The sequence below is a fragment of the Salvelinus alpinus genome, chromosome 11, assembly GCF_045679555.1.
Source record: "Salvelinus alpinus chromosome 11, SLU_Salpinus.1, whole genome shotgun sequence".
NCBI lineage: Eukaryota > Metazoa > Chordata > Actinopteri > Salmoniformes > Salmonidae > Salvelinus > Salvelinus alpinus.
In genome coordinates, this window is record NC_092096.1 from 49,956,122 (window position 1) to 49,962,121 (window position 6,000).

The window sequence follows — 6,000 nt, forward strand, 5'->3', positions numbered from 1 at the left end:
CAAACCACCTGATCCGCTACTGTCTCAGCGGGTTGTGAATGGAAAGACTCCTCCTCCGTCCTAATTGGCACCCTATTTCCTCTGCAGTACACTACTTTTGACCAGGGCCCATAGGGATCTGATCAAAAGTAGTGCACTATGTAGGGAATATGGTTCCATTTGGGATAATACCTCTGTAAAGAGAGAACAGGAGAAGGGGAAGAAGAGGAGAAGGGGGGAGAGGTTAGGAAAGAGAGATGTGTAGGGTTCTTCGGGACGCTTATCTCGAGTTATCTGGAGTTTGGAAGGGGAGAAGAGGGAACGGGGGGAGAGGTTAGGAAGAGAGAGAGTTTTTCAGATGCTTGTCGTGGGTTTTGGAGAGAGGCAGACGGATACCTACTATCTACTTTTATGGCTGTTGGAAGCTGCTGCTGGTGGATGTGGTTTTGGCTCAATGCGTGAAGCTCTGGATGTTGGAATGGACTCTGTGTAGAGGTTATAATGACAGGATAATGGTCATTAATGGGTAAATTATAGCTAGGCTTGGAATGGATTCAGACAGTGCTGCCATTGATATCGAGTAGCCAAGAGTAGCGTAGTTGTACACAGACATGCACATGTAATACACACATGTAACATATGTAATACACACACAAGCACATGTAACACACACATGTAACATGTCAAATTGATCATAATCCCATTTTTCTATATTTTCGAAATGAATGAAAGCACCTACCCATAATGCATGTTTGATCATCGCCCTGTCCTGGGAAAGTGGTTATACATTGTTTTGTTTTCCTTTGTTTTTTGTTTTTTCATCCCTCCTTCTTTACGTTTATTTCTCTTTCTCTGAACCCTAAAAGAGTCTTAAATCTCCTTATTCAACTAAAAGTTCATTTAAGACAAATCTTAATCTAAGTCAAAGACAGAAATGCAGGGCAAGTTTGTGTCAAAATGTTGTCCAAACCTGTGAAAAGTAATTAAGAAGAGAAGCGCAAATGAAAGCTTAATGTCTGCAAATTATAAATTAAACTAAAACGGTCATTAAAACAAAACACTTTCAACTGAAACCACAAGCAGAACTAAGAGGTTTCAAGTCTTTTCCTCTTCATTTCCTTTCCGAGGGGGAGATAAAAGAAAATGATATAATGTGACTACTTGACCATACTGCCCCATGCCAATGTCTCTTCGAACTGTGAACAATTACTGTATTGTGCTTTTGTGCATTTATATGTTATGACTGTTGATGAAAAATACTGTAAGGAACATGGGAGTGGAAGAAACTCTAGGAATAGAAACATGGCGGCCATTACCATTGATTTGAATGGGGATGGCCATTCTAGGTATTCTATCTCTATGGGTGAAACGCAACTGGACCCTCTACCCTATCTATCTGTGACCATGCATATAGCCTCTGTGTTGTGATAACTAATCGTGCTAACCGTGCTATGTGCATGCTATCCAACCCAAAGTAGCACTGACTGTCCTGCATATGATATACAGTATGTACTCTTGTTGCATACTTTCATGTGTACATTGTAAATAGCCTAAACATCTATCTGAAAGGAAGTCTGAATATGGACTTTTAGAAGAAGACAAGACACATCATATTGTAATTTTGTATGTTTGAACAGTTTAAAAGAGGTTTTAGATGCTATATGCACTTTAAGATAAAAACAAACACTAAAACAGTTTCCGGTTGCGTATCCATACCCAAGTTCTGGAAAAATGTTAAGTGGGATTGATTTTTCTGTAACACCAGACCGGGGTGGGGGGGATTTATGTGTGACACCAGACGTGGTCATTCAGTGGGGTTTCATTCAATTCACTTCAAAGGTCTCAGAGCTTCCTGATCAAATGGTCCACCACCACATTCATTCCTCAGGTAATCTTGAGTGAATACTCTTACTTACTCCCTTTCCTTCTTTCTTTCTTATTTACATCCAAAGTTGTAAAGCAAAGAAACAGCATACTATGATATTATTCTCCCTATTAAGTGGAATAATCTACCCGAATACTGGGGTGTTCTGGGTCCAAATTTCAGGTAAAGTCAAACCAAAGTCTTCTCAGATGGTCTCCAAGGCAACACAACACAGCCCCCATCTGTCAAACTATACTATTGTTATAACGTCACAATCAGAATTGATTATCTATCATATTAAGGTCGAAACACAGCCTCTCTGTATGACCTACTGTAAAAATCGAAAGAAAAAAAATCACTGTAAATGTACATGTACAGAAATTGAATGATGGCAATTACTGCTGTGCCTGAAAGTGACTTAACAATCTCCTTTATTAGAAATAATAAGAGATATTTGGAGATTTCAAGATTAGATATATCTGGAGACGCCTTTAAAGTTATCAAATAGACAGCTTTGGTCAAGCCATGGCCATTACTGTTCATGATTGTTTTTATTTTTCAACATCAAAATATAAAAAGCGGCAAAATATTCACACGTACCTTGCCAAACTTTCCCTATAGGGGTCCAACTAAATGACCAATGTCTGAATGAACATACAAATACATATGTTATATAGTCTTGGGTTAGATGAAAGTGCCAAGACCTTGACCCCTGCTCGGAACCACCAAGGTCATAAGGTCAAAGGTCATAGAGCAAAGGTTAAGGTGCTGGAGTTTTCATTTAGCCCTTTTTTCCTTGATATGGCTGCAGCTGTCGAGTTTCACCTAGAGTCTCACGATTATATACGGACGCACAGTATAGTGTGGAATATATTGTGCGTTGAAGCCTATATGCCACTGACTCAACAGTTATAACAGGTTATAACCTGCAATCAGGTTATACTGATCAATTCATGCTAGTATTACAGGATCCTGAGTGATAAAAGTCAGGATATACTGTATATTTATTAGTCTAATAACTTTACAGTTTTAAGTCATTTTAGTGAGACTTCTTATTGGATTTACAGCTGTGTGTCTGCCGAGGGGTACATACAATAATCAAGACAAGTTGGTTATTTAAAAAAAATGTATTCCTTTCTTTTCTCTTTTTTTTCTCGTATTAATAGTTTTTTTATACCCAACTTTCCCTGCTTATTCTCAAGCGGTGATTTGGAGAGAAAAACGGATTGAAAAAAACGATTTCGTTTTTTAATTTATTATTATTATTATTGATTATTATTATTATTATTATTCCGTTTTCAGAAGAGAAAACCATTTGTGAGACTGACAGATGCAAAACTATTTTAAATACAATAATTTTTTAAAAAACCTTTACAATCTACGAGAGGTCTATTGAACGTGTTGTTTTTCTCCACCTCGAATGCAAACTGTGTGAATGTTGGGGAGTGACGATGGGTTTGGCACAGAAACGTGGCTAGGTTTACACTGAGCAAAATGACTAAGTTCAAACATACAACATAATACTTGAGAAACCTCTTAGGACAATACTTAAGATACTACTTAAGATGTGTATTTTGACTTTGTCTATGGCAGTATTTTTCTGTATTGACCAAGTGATTGATTCTTTTAACACGTTATTTTTTACTAAGGAGGGAAGCTAGTATTATTTGGGGGGAGAGTATATGCTTAGATATGGGACACAGAGGTAGAAGTTAAAGTTGAATGACTTTACACACACACACTCACAAAATGATTTTTCGGTGTAAACCTAGCCATATACTTACATGTAATACATTTTTTTTTTCTTCACGCTGTATAATCTTCAAGTGATGGCTACAAAAGGGGAAGTAGTATTGACTGGTAACATTTCTTTCCTTTTTTAATTTTGCTTGCGTTTATATAATATTGTTGTAGTAGTAGTAATCTGTAAAGAAAATTGTGCATTTCAACATACCTCCCTTTCTCTCCATTGTTAGGATAGGTAGTTTAACCAAGGACGTTTTAACATCTACAAACATATAAACCTTATTACATGTATTATGCAACAGTAGATATTGTGACATTGTTAAAGACAGAACAGCAGCAAAACACAGAAACTTTGTGTAACTGTAGAAACATTGTGAAGCCATTCTAACATTGTGATGATAATAGCAAACTGAAGTTCAGGCTGCTTATGTGTGTAGTAGTATTTGAGTAATATTTGAGTAGTATTTAAGTAGTATTTGAGTAGTATATCTGTAGTGGTATTTTTTTTCTTATAGGATAAACGAACAATGCAAGACTAACAGGGAAGAGATGCAAAATGTTAGAAAATGAAACACGGCACTACAGACTCTGACGTTTTCAGAAGTTCTTTGTTGATTGTTTCTTTATGTTTTTTTTTTGTTCCTTCGTTTTTTTTTTCTCTCAACTTTCTCTGTTTTGATATTTGCCTTTGTTAGGTGTTGTTAGGTAAAAAGAAAAGAAACACACAAAAAAAGAGAAAACAAGTGCATGCCAGAATGTTAGGCTCTTTCTATATATTAAAAGAGCTCACTTTTTGTGTTAGACTTACAGAAATTTACAAGGACAAAAAAAGGAAAGAAAACCAAAAAAATAAAGGTGGGGCGGTGAGATGTGTGTGTTTTACAGGGGCACAAACAACAAGCAAACAAAACGCCACGACAATGTGAGAGTGTAACACAAGTGTTATTATGCACCACAATGTACAAACACACAAACATTTAAAAAAATTAAACGGATAGCATACCCATTGAACATAAGTCACAAAAACAGGCACATGTGTAGGCTTCGGGCTACGTTGACCATTTTCTTTCTTTAATTCTTTCTTCCTTTCTTTCACACACACTCTTAAACATACAAACACACAGTAGAATGTAGTGTAGGTAAAAAATGATCAACGTTAAGTTGACATTTTGGTAAAAACATTTGTAAGCATTGTCTGAAATGGTGATGCCGACCAAGGCTTGATGGGTGGAAGATTTAAAAACAACAGTATTATCTGTTTATAGCATTAACTCAACTACCAACATAACTATGACATTCTCAATGGCACCACAGTATCAGAACTATCCTTTTCTCAAATGTACTGTATTTATATTTCAGTGGTATAGGCAATGGTACTTAAGTAGTTGATGTGTGGCAGGGCACAGAGAGAGAGAGAGAGAGTCAGCATGGAAAACCAATCTGATTTAAATTGTCCATAAAGATGGCATCCATTAGAAGGAGTTTTGGGTCACACACACACACACACACACACACACACACACACACACACACACACACACACACACACACACACACACACACACACACACACACACACACACACACACACACACACACACACACACACACACACACACACACACACTTTTGGGTTATGGCCTTGGCCCCAACACTGGGTTTGATGGAGCCATTACTAAACAACACAACACTATAGCCAAGCAGTGGCATATACACCTCAGGGACACATTCTGTTGGAACTCAAATGTTTAATGCAAATGCAAAATAAGACTTGGTCAGTACACAACAACACAATGGCATATAGGACAAGCTGGAACTTATCTCAAAGGTTATAACACGTTATAAAAGGTTATATAGAGGTTACATGATTTTCCATGTCATTATGTTTTTCAATACACAAGAATACAATGACACACTTACCATAGAGGTCGAAAGGAACTTGTGTCAATTGTTACCATAGAGGTCAAAAGGATGGCTATATAGAGGTTATAAAAGGTTACCAGATTTTCCATGTCATTTATGGTTTGAAATGACACACTAGCTCACTAAATATCAGGGGTTTATAAGAGTCAAGGTTGTTGTTTCTCGGTGGGTTGTAAAGTATTTGTCGGAAAATAATTGACAGTAGCCTACTTTGGGTATTTACATTGATGGGTGGAGGGTTTGAATACGACAGTAAATCAGTGTGGGAGTACGTGGCTGTGTGTGTGTGTGTATGTTGTGCTCTCTGCGACCAAGAAAATAAACAAATAACCCCTCCACCTTCCCCCACTCAAAAAACAAAGCACAGAGATAATCTAGTTTTGTGGGTAGAAAGAGGACTGCATTTGGTCCTCTTTTTTTTCTTTTCAGGTGTGTGGGTGTGTGTGTGTGCACGCGTGCATGCGGGAGCTCTTACCAATGCGTCTGTG